This window comes from Hippoglossus stenolepis, chromosome 24 (assembly GCF_022539355.2).
Source record: "Hippoglossus stenolepis isolate QCI-W04-F060 chromosome 24, HSTE1.2, whole genome shotgun sequence".
NCBI classification, from domain to species: domain Eukaryota; kingdom Metazoa; phylum Chordata; class Actinopteri; order Pleuronectiformes; family Pleuronectidae; genus Hippoglossus; species Hippoglossus stenolepis.
This window is the reverse complement of record NC_061506.1, coordinates 2,737,315-2,752,046: the sequence shown is the minus strand read 5'-3', so window position 1 is coordinate 2,752,046 and position 14,732 is coordinate 2,737,315. Positions and strand designations below refer to the sequence as shown.

General features: G+C 44.7%; 1 protein-coding gene across 1 annotated transcript in view; it reads left to right on the top strand.

The window, feature by feature from the left end:
- The first annotated feature begins 7,076 nt into the window (after positions 1 to 7,076).
- Positions 7,077 to 14,732, top strand: part of LOC118103266 (beta-1,3-galactosyltransferase 1) — a 49,593-nt gene continuing 41,937 nt past the window's right edge. The window contains exon 1 of the mRNA XM_035150012.2: positions 7,077 to 7,135. The gene's annotated coding sequence lies outside the window, so the exon portion shown is untranslated. The remainder of the gene's footprint in view (positions 7,136 to 14,732) is intronic.

Genomic DNA, 14,732 nt, shown 5'->3' with positions numbered 1-14,732 from the left:
GTGGTGGGAAAGTAGCGTGATATTAATTGCGGCGGGCTTCCCCTCCTCCTCCGTTTGCAGCCAGTGACGACACGTCTACCTCACAAGGACAAGGAGACTTTTCAATATACCTTCTAAAGGCTGAAGAGAGAAATAATACATTTCTGTTTCAACCTCCTCAGGACGAGGGTCTCCAGCTCAATATTAATCAGCGATGACTTCCCGGCGTTTTGATTTTCCTCTGCGGGAAGCAACACTTTTATTTTTCATGGGATTAGAATTGAATTTTCATGTCCCAGGGACGACGTGTGGCTCAGTTTTATTGACCACACGCAGGTGGCTCATCTCGTCCAAATCAATAGAGATTGTGAAAGCTGAAATTCAATTCCATTCAATTCCATAACATGTTTTTAAACGTCACTAATACCGACTCTATTCAGGGATAATACATCACTGAGCTGTGTTTAACATATAACTATTTAAAACACTCAAATAAACCAACTTGTTATCGAGCGTCCCAGCTTGTCGTCTTTTGTTTTCCAGATTCCTGACAGCGGATGGATGCTCGCTTCCAGAATCCTCTCTGCAGCGTGGCGCGGCGTCTGTGTGCTTTTGGATTATAGATCGGGCCTTTAATAATCAATGACTGTGTGGTTGTCGGAACAGATTAGTGGCATAATCTCCAGTGTATGTCCTCATAATACGCTTTACACTGTAACTCTCAGCAGCAATACAAAGCCCCAGCTTAGTGCAGCCGCAGCTAATGTTTGTCACCATATTGGTTTCTATCGAACGCCGGTCCTGAGTTCATTTCTCAAGCCCCCCCGTGTCACCATCACTCGCTCTGAGGATTTTGCGTTTGAAGAGACATTTTTTTGAAGGAACTTGACATTTTGATCAAATTGATAAACAGATAATTTGACAGGCGAACATCAGGCTCCAGCCAAGTAGATGCAAACATCCTTTTTCCGCTCGCTCCCTCCATCCCTCCACAAGTTCTCTGAGGCACGAGGTCACCATCTGTTGCAATCACGCCAGAGCGATGCCCTGCCCATTTACATTTCCCCGTGTTTATTGAGGTGTGAGATGCTGGCATGCGAACGCCATTATTCTCCCTCTCGCTGGCTGATTTCCCAGCAGCGTCGGCTGATAGAGGTGAGGCGGCGACGGCCCCCGTCGGAAGACGAGCCGCACTCTGCGGGCAACAAGTGTAACACAGTAATTATGAGAAACGGACAGCAATCGGGCCCGCACATAAATCTCCAGCGTGCGACATCACAGTTTATATTTAGTGAAGTGCTGTGTGTGTGATCGTAGCTGGAGTGGCAGCCAGGATTTAAAGGCTGAGGTTCACGCAAAGAATCTTTTCTGGCAGAGAGATGGAGCCAGTTTGGAAACACTCAGCATTTTAGGGTTCAAGATAAGGCCGAACACTTTTTCCTCTGCCAGTTGTTTGGTCCTTATCGAACACCGGTATTCTGTTATTGCTATTGACACTATGGGTGCTGTTCTTAAATTGGATGTTCAGTGATCTTTATATATGTAGTGTTGCAGAGTGATCGGGGTTTCCTGTTGGATAATTGTTGCTCTCTGGCTGTGTGAGAGCGTGACCTGTTCTCCAGCTCGGCTCCACAGGGAAAACGACCAGCTGGAAGCTCATATGTTGAGATGCACTGACTCAGTATGTACAGCAGTTAATTCATTAGAGGCCTCAGAAACAGACAGTGCATCAGATGTAAGGACGCAAGTGAGAATGTGCAGAAAAACATTGAAGATCCAGATATAAAAACTGATCTGGTGCTTGTGGCCCCGTGTTACATGTTGTTATGTTGTATCATACAACGTGTGCACATCAGAGTTTGGCCTTTTATATATATACTGTGTATATATATATATATATATATACACACACAGTATATATATATATATACACAGTATATACATGTATTTTTTTAACAATAAATGAATGTGTAATACAGCCAGATTTCCTACTACTACTACTACTACTACTACTTCTACTACTTCTACTTCTTATAATAATAATAATAATATTTTTTGTGAATATATGTTTATATATAGCTCTTTTCTTAGCAGTTACAAAATGTAAAAGAGCATAAAAAAACAGTTAAGATGAATGGACTTTATCAAACACAGCAACAATCCAATCAGTGTGAGGCTGAATGGTAAACGTGTGTGTGTGTGTGTGTGTGTGTGTGTGTGTGTGTGTGTGTGTGTGTGTGTGTGTGTGTGTGTGTGTGTGTGTGTGTGTGTGTGTGTGTGTGTGTGTGTGTGTGTGTGTGTGTGTGTGTGAGAGCGCTGCATCAGTGTGCACATGAAGTTTCATTTTAAGCCTGTCTGAACATTGTGTTTTCAGGTTACCTGACCACGCAGGCAGGGACACACACTTTCTCTCTGTTGTGTAAGAGCAGCGGAGCCGAACTCTGAAATCCTGTTGTGTCACCGCCGGCTCTTTGCATAACTCACAGTCGCCCTCTTTACCGCAGTGAAAACAAGCTCGGAAATTATTGATTTGAACTAATCTGCGTCTCCTGAAGATTCACACACACAATCAGAGTTCATTCGTCATCTTTTATTTGGCAATTTAATGGAATTCAAGTGTCTGGTCGTCACGACTCTCTTCCCAATTATAAATGAAAAACCCTGAACACAGGGGGAGGAAATTATTAAAAGATCAGTTGGGCATAAGTGGAAATTACAGCGACCACCCTCCTCGCTCCTCTTTGGAAAGTGAATGTCAGTGGAACTTTGTTAGCAAAGGTTAACACGGTCATTAGAATTCTACCCGCAGACCCTTTAATTTATTCCAAAAGTGGTGTCGCTCATTTATGGATCTCCAAGTTTAGGGTGACGGCGGCGGGGAGATCGCCATCGCAGAATGTCACTCTGAACAACGGCGAACACGAGACGGCGGGCTCGCTGTCTTTAAGTCTTTGGCTCACAGGTCGGGGTTTAACAGTAGCCGGGCGTCACCTGCTGTCACTCCGAGGCTGAGAGTAAATCTTTGTGAGGCCTCTGCTGCACCGCTTCTTCATTTTCTCTCTCTCCCCCTCGGAAAAACAACAGCACTTGACAGCCCGCTGCTCGTCTCAGCTCGGGAAAAAATGCAATGGAATTCTGTGGCGCCCACGTCTCTCCCACTGATTAATGGCTAGAGGTAGAGGACCCGTGTTGTGGCTTTGATGAGGCAATTTGTACAGTTCTGCAGGAAAACAATGGCAGTTCATTTTATTGCGATGCGTCTCCAGGGATACATCAGCACGGCTGCGACTGCGTACAGTGAGGAGCTTAGCACAATAATAAATCAAAAGATGCTGCTCTGCCAGGGAGGGGCGGCATTACAGCTCACTCTTTAATGGCCCATGTGCTGTTTGTGGCTCCATTTGGATGCCGAGTTTGAAGCCAGCGTCTTATTGTATTCAGTTATGAATACAAAGCCGGGGACTGTTAACGCTGTTGCTTTTGATTCATCCCTATGGGTGTGCAGGGAGCCAACAGTTGATCATTTACCTATTGTGTTCTAAACATCGCATTTTCCAGATGAGCAGAGCCGCAGCAGATCTGCCGGCCCCAGAGCCCCGGAGCTCCGGAGCTGCAGCAGGGGACGGCTCGATGCTCGTCACAAAAAGAAACTCATCAAGAGACGGAAATGTTGATTCCAGCGACCGTTGCACCACATGAGACTTTTGTTCCGTTGGCGTCTTTGTCTCATAAATATGAAAAGTATTCATTGCAAAGTGGGTTTTTCAAGATAAAAGGAATTTGCTTTGGTGTTTGGTGCATGACAAACACATGAAGTAGTTTTGGTCGCCTATTAAAATGCATCATATCCTTTATTCCCCGCCTCTGCTGTGACTTACAGAGCGAATGTGTTTGTATTGGTCACTTGTAACGAATCCGGATTTCCATTGCCAATGGTGGGGAAGACAACAACTCCCATGATCCCACGCTGCTTCACGACATCATCATTAAACTAGTCTTTACTTATTGTTTTGATTGAGAGACCCCTGGTGGCCAAAGTTAGATGTTGTATGTTTAAGACGCAGGTACTGTAGCGCAAATCTATAAATATACACAATGAAATTAAGGTAAGAATATGCACAATATATAAGTATTTGCAACACGTTATGATTGTGTCAATTCTCTAAACAACAAACATTGCAAAACCTCAATGTTCCAGCAAATCAAATGTGAACGTATTCTAGTTTTCAACATTTTTGAGTTCAGGTCAAACAAAACATGAACATTTCTAACCCTTTTCTGATTGATGGTTGGACTGCACAGCTCAGCCCCCCCTCGAACCTTTATATAACCAGGAACACGCAGAGAGCTGCGGACACAAGGAGTCGATGTGTCCTTGAGCAAGACGCTTTGTCAGCACTGTGTCAATGTGTGTGTGAATCGGTGAATGAGCCGTACGTGGTAAAGTGCTTTGAGTGGTGGACGGACGAGAAAAAGCATTTACCGAACAAAAGGACAAACACAAAGAGCGGACAGATCCAGATAATCACTGACATTATTAAATCTTCAAAAGTTAGAAAGTGGAATGAGACTTTGCTGTAAATCATTTAATTTATAGGCTGGAAATGAGTTCTTCAAAGTTCACTGTTTACCTGAGGGCTGAATCGAGTTAAACACCTGATCTGCTCTGTTGAGCAGTGGTTTTACATTTAAGACGTGAAGCAGCTTTTGAGGGAGACCATGAAAGTTATAGAATGTGTTTCTCTGTGAATGTGGTGACGAGCAGTGTTGTGAACACGATATCTCTTAGAACACCTTGAGGGAATTTCTTAAAAATTTCGTGCATACGTTCAGTTGGACTCACAGATGAACTAATTACATTTTTGTGGTCGGAGGTCAAAGGTCAAGGTTGCTGTGCCTTGTGAACGTGTTCTCTTAAGAACTCCCTGAGAGTATCTGTTTAAATTTGGCACAAATGTTCACTTAGACTCATGGATTAGATTATTTTGGCCAAAGGTCACAGGTCAAGGTCATGGTGGCCTCACAAAGCCTCTTGAACATGATATCTCTAATCGGCCTTGAGGGGATTTCCTGAAATGTTGACCAGATGTTACTGGGACTCAAAGAACTGATTAGATTTCAGTTCTTCTGTTGAAGCTGGACGGACTGAAACTCACAACGGCAGAGCGGTACTTCTAATTTTATATCGTACAGTGATGAGTATGATGATGAGCATGATATTTATCCCTTTAATAAAACCTAAGCTGTTTTAAGGCACAGTGAGCGTCACATGAATAAAGGATGTGTCCATAGTGAAAGTCAGACATGATGATGGACAGAAACTTGCTTTATTCCCACAGTGAAATCACATTTCTACCTGCAGGTCGATCCACATGCCGACTCAAAGTGAGGCTCCTAATTACCAGGCAGTTATAAGATTGGACAATTACAACTAAAGTACCATTAAGTGCTCGGGCGGCAGGAGCAGGCTCCCGTCATCATTCAGAGACACAAAGACGCACTGTAATCTTGAAATGGCTTCAGTTGAAGAGGAGCCAAACGCTCGGGACAGTGTCATCCACATAAAAATATGTGACGTATGAAATGTAATGTTGACCATCAATCAATATTAGTAGCTTTCTGCTGTTCTTGTAACAGGATCATGTTTTTCTGTGACTCGGAGCAAAAAGCCTCCAGTGCAGCTTCCATGCTCCTTGATGTAAATCCTTTAAGTCTGTAGAACCGTGCTGCGGGGAGCTGGTGCACGGAGGAAACGCCATTACTCCTTCATGTGGCGTTTTGATGATGGTGGTACAGAGCTCTGTCTAACACAGAGAGGGAGGCTGCAACATGACAAGAGTTTCACATTATAATATCTGAAAATAACACGGTTTCACAGTAAAGAGTTTCTTTGGTTGAATGTGTTAGGAGCGATAATGGAGGAAGCATTCTGCACATAAAAGTGAAAGTCCAATATATATATATATATATATATAGTTTGGTCCATGTCCCATCCACGAACATGGAGGAGGCAGGATTTATGGCTCAACCTGCAGCCAGTGATCAGGAAGCTTCACTTTTTGTGGAGCTGTCATGACGTCCGTCTTTATATAGAGTTTACGCTGTGTGCACATTCAGTTCAGTTTCACAGTAACTGTCATTACTGTCATCAGCACTTATTTAGTCAATGAGAACAATGGGAGACTTGGCTTATGTCTCTGAACCAGAGACACTTAACCAAGCTGCTGCTGCTGCTGCTGCCTGAGGCCGGAGAGTGAATTAACTACAGCTGCCACGGAGCAGCCAGGAGTTTACTGTGGATTTGGACGTTTGTCAGTCAGTGTGGAGTCGAACCAACACAAGCTTCCTTTTATTTAAGACCCTTATTGTCAGGATCACTTGGCAGAATCAGCCCCAGATAACTCACACAGACACTCACACTCAATGCAGCTTGAATCGGCTCCATCACCGTAGTTAAAAGTCTGAATTTAACTTGTTGAAACCCTGAGCAGTGATATTTCAACGTGCATTCTCACCTCTGGACACTTGATTCATGTTTGATTTTTAAATGACATGTTGATGGGGCTGTTAATATCTTTGCAATGTATTTGAGTGTGTGGATATTTGGGAGATTGTAAAGCTGCTGTAGCCGCTGCTGCAGTTGTGCTGAGTTTGCATAGCGCTGTGTGTTAATTTCTCAAATGCATATTGGGCAACGGATTCAGCAAATGTTTCCATGTTGAGAAATGTGGCAGTGAGCAAGCATTAGGGTGTTTGCCAAGGCCATGATTACTGTTAGTGCAGGATATATGAGCGGCAGAGCAGCAGCTCTACAGCGGAGCAGGTCCATTGGATCGACTTCACGGGTTTTACACTTGTGAGCTGTGCAAGAGCGACAGCAGCTGAACCTGCACGTCTCCTGTTTCCTATTTGGTTTGAGGTGTCAAAGCTGCAGAAAATGTTCCTAATGATAAACAACAGGTCTAAAGTAAAATTAGAAATCACAAATATATTTTCTGACTTTTTTAACAATGTGTCTCCACTTCCTCCCACTATCCAGACATGAAGCCAAGATATCCGGGATACAAACGCTGCCATCTTGCCCATTTGGAGCCGGAGTCTGTGCAGTAGCGATCGGGGGATGGAGCCACGGTAGTGAGGTCCTGCTCGACCAATCGTGAGTCATTCCCAGCTGTCAGTCACCTTGTTTCTATCAAATCAGCATCAAACCACTTCAACAAACAGCAGTGTGATAAGAAATATCTGATATTTATTTAACGTGACTTTTTAGTCTGGTTCATGTCCCAGAATACCAAACCAGGCTGGCACGGTCATATAAAAAATCATATAACACGACTTTACGTGACACATTAACACATCTCGAGTCAAGTAGGCAAGTATTTTCCTTTTCCAAACAGGCCACAGCAAGGAACAGTATCCTACTTTGAGTCATTTGATTATTATTTCCAGTCCTTAAATCCAGAATCGTACATGAAGCAATGACAAGACCAGAATGTTGTAGTGCGATTCCTTACGATATCGAAGTGGAACAGCAAAGGGAATTGAGATGTAGGGGAGGGGCGAGAGAGCGATGGCGGCCGCGGGGGTGAATGCTGAAAGAGAAACAGAGACCCCATGAAGAAAAATATTCTGTTTTGCACACCACTCATCCTCCACGCTCGCTCCATGCATAAATGAATACAGATCGCTGTGTGGAAATCAGCAGAGCTAAGAAGCTGCCTGGCACAAGATGTTGCCGCTAATCATTCCCCTCAGCCACTGTCCGACCCTGCATACAAAACACACACACACACACACACACACACACACACACACACACACACACACACACACACACACACACACACACACACCACAGTGTCACGCCTAAACAATCGTTTCCCTTCACAATTGCTTTTCTCCATCACCCACACATTTCTGGAGGAAATATGTGCAGCAGCTTATTACAGGACACAGATATTGGATGCCGTTTGCATATTGAGAACTTTGGCGGGGTCGTATTCCGCTCGAGCGTATGTCGCCGTTAAAACACACGTTTCCCCGAAATTAACGCGCTTAATTTCCAAAGAGATTATGGCGGGTTTTACAACCTGCCGGAATCCAAACAGCGTCGCTTGTCTGTCATTTAATGTCGTTTCATCAAAATGAAAATCCTGCCGTGACTCCTGAGGGAATACATTAGGGAGGGATAATAAAGTGTCGGGGAGCACCCAGGGTGATTTTCTGCTCCATAAATTAAAACGCTGCGTGAGTGACGCAGGTTCAGGAACGTGTGTGTGTCCATTAAAAGCCCATCGAAATAAATAACACCTTAAATGCAGGGATAAAAGTTTTTATGTGAGGGTTCGGAGAAACTTCCTATTGAAACTTATATCAGGCTCAAACAACAATATTCAAACCCCACAGGCTCTTCCTGTCTGTTATTGATATTTGTATTTATCACAGACTGGAGACTGTTGAGAAAGTTGTGTGGTGTGAAAGGAAAAGTGATTAAAGTATTTAAGAAATTGTTCCTTAAATACTACACCACTGGATTGGAGTCAGATTTTCTAAATATTAATCTATACATGTTTGATATATATTATTTGAAATGGCAGCGATCTCGTAGTGTTGTATTAAAGGAACAGTTATTTGGTGTGTGATCGTGAATATAAAAACATTTTCTGTAGTTTTGCGAGTTTGTTTAAACGGCTGTTCTCACAATTAAAACATACAAAATCAGTTTCATCTGCTGTTATGTCTGTGGTGAAAGTTCTCCAGTGTGCAGCAGGAATAAGTCGTCTCCATCTTGTCAGCTGTCTTGTCGCGTTTCCTCTTTAATTGGAAATCCAAAGTGCTGACGCATGGCAGATCTGAAACCTGGTCCAGGGGGAAACACCTCATTCTCACTTCTACCCGAATCCGTCTTGTCACTTCCTGCGTCCCGTCAGCGGTCGGCTTGAGCTCGGCAAGCCGTCAAGTGCGATGACCCGTGAAAAAAACCTGCTGCAGAGAGAAGTCGTCTCCAGGTGTCATGAGACATGTCTCCGTCTCTTCCTGGAGAAATAATGTACAGAGAAAACTGCAGAGCTTCGCTGCTGGAAGTAAAAGTCATTTAGATACACAATAAATACAAAAATTTCTTCGGTGTCAAAGGCTAAAATAAATCCTAAATCATCAATCCGTGGAAACCGATCTACTCTTAAAGTTTACAACAATAAACAGAATACTAAATTCAATGCTAATCTGAAGCCAATAGAATATGTGATCACAGGCACAGGGAAGTATGTTAATTTGAAAAGCTTCAAGCTATAAAAAGCCTCACAAAGATAAGATCCTGCTTTTATTTTGGCTCGTTGAGCTCATTAGAGAATTAAACGTCACGGTTGATTGTCGTGTGGCAGAAGCATCACATCCTGCCTCTACCTTCCATGTACTCCATGTTGTATTTGCATTGGATGAACCTCAGCAGTGAGATATTCATACGTTTAGCTTTCTGCATTTTTGGAATGCTGTCTGCAATTTTTATATCTTTTCAAAACACCAGACTGCAGATGTTTATTACCTTGGATTTAAAGGTCGACCAATTAATTGGCGCCGACAGGACATTTCATAAACTCTGAATCTGAGGAATTTAGGCTGATGGCTGCGCTGGTCCCACTGGTCCCAGGGGACCTTTTTTAATGAAGGCTCCATTCACACAGTCAAGGTAATTTCATCCTGTGCCTGAGATAATTCATATTTAAATGTAATTTACGTTATATAAGACAGCTTCGGTGTTTATTGTGGTCGTGATGAGGTTGTTGGTTTTAGCATCAGTGTTTCCTGTTAATTATCGAGGCCTGCCACAGCTTCTGAATGGTCTTTGGTTGGCACCCGGTATGTGGGCCGGATTATAGTGTGGGAGCAGTGTGGGCCAAATCTGGGACAAAACTATTTTTGCCATGTGGGAGGACAATGGCAGCAATGGATGGAGCTAACTCTGTGGGAGTTGAGTATGATATTATATTGGGGGGATAGTTTAAAACTTGAATCAAACATTGAACACCTGGAATATTGTAAAAGTTCCTCGTTATAGAATAAGATCAATGTGACTAAAAACCAAAAAGAAAAGAAAGGATCATTTTGTCCATGTGTTTTGGATCCAACATTCTCGTGCTGTCTTCCTCTCTAGTAACGTTTATATCCGATCCCACCCACCTCCTCTTGCCTCGTGGTGACGAATCAATCTGACAGGTGACCACGATGTGACCGCGCCGCCTGATCCACGTCACGTGAAGCACTGCGAGTCCACACAAACAAACCTGCTGCGTCGGATTAAAATGCATTAGACGTGATTTGTGTTGATGGAAGCGTTCAGAGTGACGGTGTGACGGCGGGGGGGACGCAGGTTGATTCATTCACACCTTTTATGAGCTGCAGTTTACAGACAGTGAGATGTGAGGAGGAAGAACAGGACTCACTCACACTCAGGTGCTGAAATAGTTGATGTTTGATGTGTGTTTGTGTGTTACTAACACCCCCCCCTCCCTGCACAGCAGCCACGCATGGACCACCTGGGGGGGGAAGTGCCTGGGTGGCTTTCTGACATGCTGTTTGCAGCTGACAGCTTCAGGATAATCACTTCACAACTCCCATGAAATTTCCTAATGAGGCTTTTCGCTGCATGTCAGTCTGCCTTTACCTGCGCGTGGTGCAGCTGCATGACTTTGTCGTCTTTTCTTCTTTTCTCTCGTTCCTCGCTCACTTCGCTGGCTGATTTGACAGCTGTTGTTCTTAATTTCATCCCCGGCTATTTGCAGAGGATCCATCTGGTGCCGCGGTGAACGGAGAGATGACGGGGAGCAGCGCTCAGCCGCTCACACACACACACACACACACACATAAATCAAATACATCTGGGCAGGAGTAGTCTTCTGTTTCTGCGTGAGAGCTCTGAAGGCTTACACATACTGTACATGAGGATATATTTATACAAGTAGTTCACATCCAAGGCAGAAGTACACATTTACTTAAGGAAGCATCAAATATTGAAGGGAAATATTCAAGTTTTGGCTGTAGAACGCCGTGCATGCCCACGTACGACATAACAAGTAGCCTGTTAAAGTTAAGTTATCCTGGTTGTCGAGCTTTGTGGACAACTCCAGCAGTAGCACACACACTTAGGGGACAGAAATAGTGTCCACCTGATTAGAGGGTGTTGACTCTACGTAAGCATTGACCCTGCAAGGTCCAAGACAGTTTGAAACACTTTTTAATAATAAATGTGATGTTAAAACCAGCTCAAACAACATTTAATTGTGCTGTATTTCTTAAATAGATGCTATAATAACTGCACATTGACAAAGTACCTCTTTGCTCTACTGTTTCTAATCCACTGAGTTTGTGTGTAAGCAGAGAACAAGATCGCCGCACACTGCACAGTTCTGTGTGTGATGCATCTGCAAGCTGTTTAAACTGCTGCACCTTCAGCGGACGTGATGGGCTGAAAGCAGCACAGAGTGGATTTGATGGGAGGTATCGACTTGAGTGTGCACCCACGAAAAGTAGCCAATTATTGTGCAGGTGGAGAAGACGTCTTCCAGCACGTCTCCCTCTCCAGTGGCAGAGAGAGGAGAAAGGCAGGGCCAATTACACCGAGAGATCTTTCTATTTGGGCTCCTGCGAAGAATAAGAGCTTTCTTTGCGTTTTTTGTTAATTTTGTGCCAGGGGCAGTTTAGTTTTAGTCCAAGTACAGATTATTCCTGCTTGAAATAACTGTTTGTTTTCGGTTTGCAAAGAAGTTGTCCTCCTCTCACCCTGCAACACATTCTTCCATTCGCACATCCCCTTGTTTTCTCCGTAGGTTGCGATGCTTTCATCTCCGAGGGGTTAACGACAGCTATAATCCTATTGATCCAGAAAACTGATCCCTCCTAATCCTGTAACATGAAAGTTGTGCATTGTGCTACAGCAGCGCCCGGCAGCAACAGCTTTATAAATTCTTATCCAGCGCCGCGAGCCCCGGCGTCAGTGTTCATCTCAAAGCTGCTTCGGAGACAGAGACCGTCCGGGACTGTACCTCCACTGAAAACACTCTTTATGAATCTATTATTTTGTTTCTCCTGTGGAGGACGGCGTGGCTCTGTTTCTTTGAACGTGCTGTTATTGTGGACTCGGCAGACGGAGAACAGAGGACGAAAGAGAATTTTCAGATGAGCCTCTGGGAAAGAGTCGGGCTGACTTTGCTGGCTCGCCTCTCTTCCTGCTTCTCGCTGTCTCACCTTCTTGTTCTGTCTCTCTGGAGTTTTGATCCTGGTATGCCCTCACACTTATCCTCCTTTAAAGTCATCCCTCCATCCCCTCCCTTTGTCTCTCCGTCTTTGTTTCTCACCTTCCTGCTTTCGGCTTCTGTTTCTCCACTGAGGCCCGTGCCAGGTACATTTTTTGCCCGTGTGATGGCGACTGCATGTGACAGTACCCCGCCGCGACCAAACACTCACCCGCGCCAGTTAATGACACTTAGAGGGATCCCATGATGCACATTACCACGGTTGCCAGGATGAATGTTGGCTGAGTCAGCGGTAAAACGTCGCACTCTGGCAGCACTCCTGGTGCAGGGTACAGCGGAGGTGACATCAGCGACTCTGGATGACACCACTGGCAGCCCGAGCCTCCCCCGCTCTGTCACTGTCATCGACTTTCACAGCGTTGGGGGAGAGAGAGGGCGGGGGGGAAATTTGGAGATAAGCCGGTTGTTCTTGCTCTTTAGTCAGAAGAATGGGAGGCTGAGAAGAAATATTCTGTCTCCAAGTGTCAATTCATGCTGTTTCAGTCGTCACCCGACCAATCTGTTTGTTTACGGAACGATTTGTTCTAGAACTCTTTTCACTCTGGAAGTGATTCACTCCAGCTCCCACAGTCTGTCACGTCTCTAGAAGGTCGAGCACATTCATTTTTTATCACCGTATGAATTGACCTTTTGTAGAAGTCAAATTAGTAGTTAGTTTTGTTTTCATAATTTGAGTGCACTAAAGACTTGTTGTATGACCCACGTACGTCCTGTGTGAGCTGCATCTATCGATTGCGTTGCAGGATGTATTTTATCGCCACTACCAGCATCAGCAAGTTCATGTTCAGTACTTGACAGTTGTTTGAATGAGTCAAATGAACGTCTCCGCAGCTCAAACACATCCTCGGAGGTGACGACTGCAGCGATCCTGCGATAGGCTTCTTCTTCACCGGGAACAAAAGACATTTTCAAATGTCTGGATGACGGCACTTTGCACGAGTGTTAATTCAGCATCAGCTGAGGACGTTTGCCATCTCATCCTTCTCACTACTTCACTAATGCTGCAACATTTATAGCAGACTCTCAGTTATTACGAGGTCAGAGCTCGATCCGCAGCTCGTCTGGAGAAAAGCAATTTACGCTCGACGGAGTTTGTTCTCACGACTCTAGTTTTTACACATATCCGAGGCCATCTTTTCCTCGAAGCTCGTAATGGCTTCCGCTGGAATAGAAGTGATGACTTTTGAATTGGAGTGAACAAATCTCCGTCGTGCTCTCGCCTCTGAAGGTTCCTAAGGCCCCTGACGGCTTCCTCCAGTTTTTAGAGACCAACAGCCGTGGAAAACACAATAAGGTAAAGAGGGGAGGGCGCTGCCTAACCATGCATAGTGTGCCTGTTACACTGCAGCTCAAAAACGTCTCATTCCGAACACTTCGTCCTTGCTCGCAACATTAACCTCCACCAGTTTGCCCTGCGGCGGCGAGGGAGCCAATCAATTTACACGCTTTGTCAACCTCCAGTGCCTCCTCCCCTCTGAGACGATGGCACAAAGACACCAACACCGAGCATATTCATCTCTACTGTGCAGGAATTTCCTTTCATTTCCTTCTCTCTCTTTCATCAGCTCCGTGTTCTCTGAGTCAGAATGTCTGCTCACAGCACATGAACAATAATTCACCTTCTCTGTTGAGAGGAGATGTGAGGAGGCCGATTGGGTCGATAACAAACTGTCTCCGTGTCTCGTGGGTCGTTTTCAGACGTGAGCTTTCACATATGAAGAACGCAGCAGGAGATTGTGTCAGTTCGTTCACAACAACAGGAGAATGTCTGGAACATTCGAGCGAGGGGTGGAGCCTTGGTAGAGCAGCAGGATGCAGGACGTGACGAACAGATTCTGCTGCGGACATCATGTGGTGTAACCCTAACCTGGAAAATGTCCAGACATCGGTGCTCGTCTGAAAGCAGCTTCTTCTTCGGCCTCTCTTAGCTGTGCAGAGGTAACTGGGATCCATCTTGTGGGTCTATTGTCGTACGTGGGATTTAACACGCCCCAAGTCTTTAATGGGGTCTTAATATCCCTTCAGAATTGGTTTCCATTACACAGAGTTAATGTATATCACTCATCTCTCCTCCTCCTGCAACGAGCATCAATACGCTGCGTCTATTCAGATTTCTGTGTCTCCTGCACCTTCCTCCTGCAGCTCACATGATTTTCCATCAGAACTATCACTGAGGAGACTGTGAATTTAATTGAATATGTAATAGCACAAGGGATTGAAGTGGGGGCTCGGCTCATTGCATTGTTGAAGCCTGGTCCAGTCGCTGCGTCTCTGCAGAAATGACACTTGCAAATCCCCAAGTCCAACTGTTCCAGTGAAATATTGCATTGAGATCCGCGGGGTGATGATAAACAAGCAGCTCTGAGTACATAGTGTAAATAACAAGATTAAATCAAGGGTTGCATTGTGATTGAAGCTGCTCCCTCCGGGCTTGGATTGATT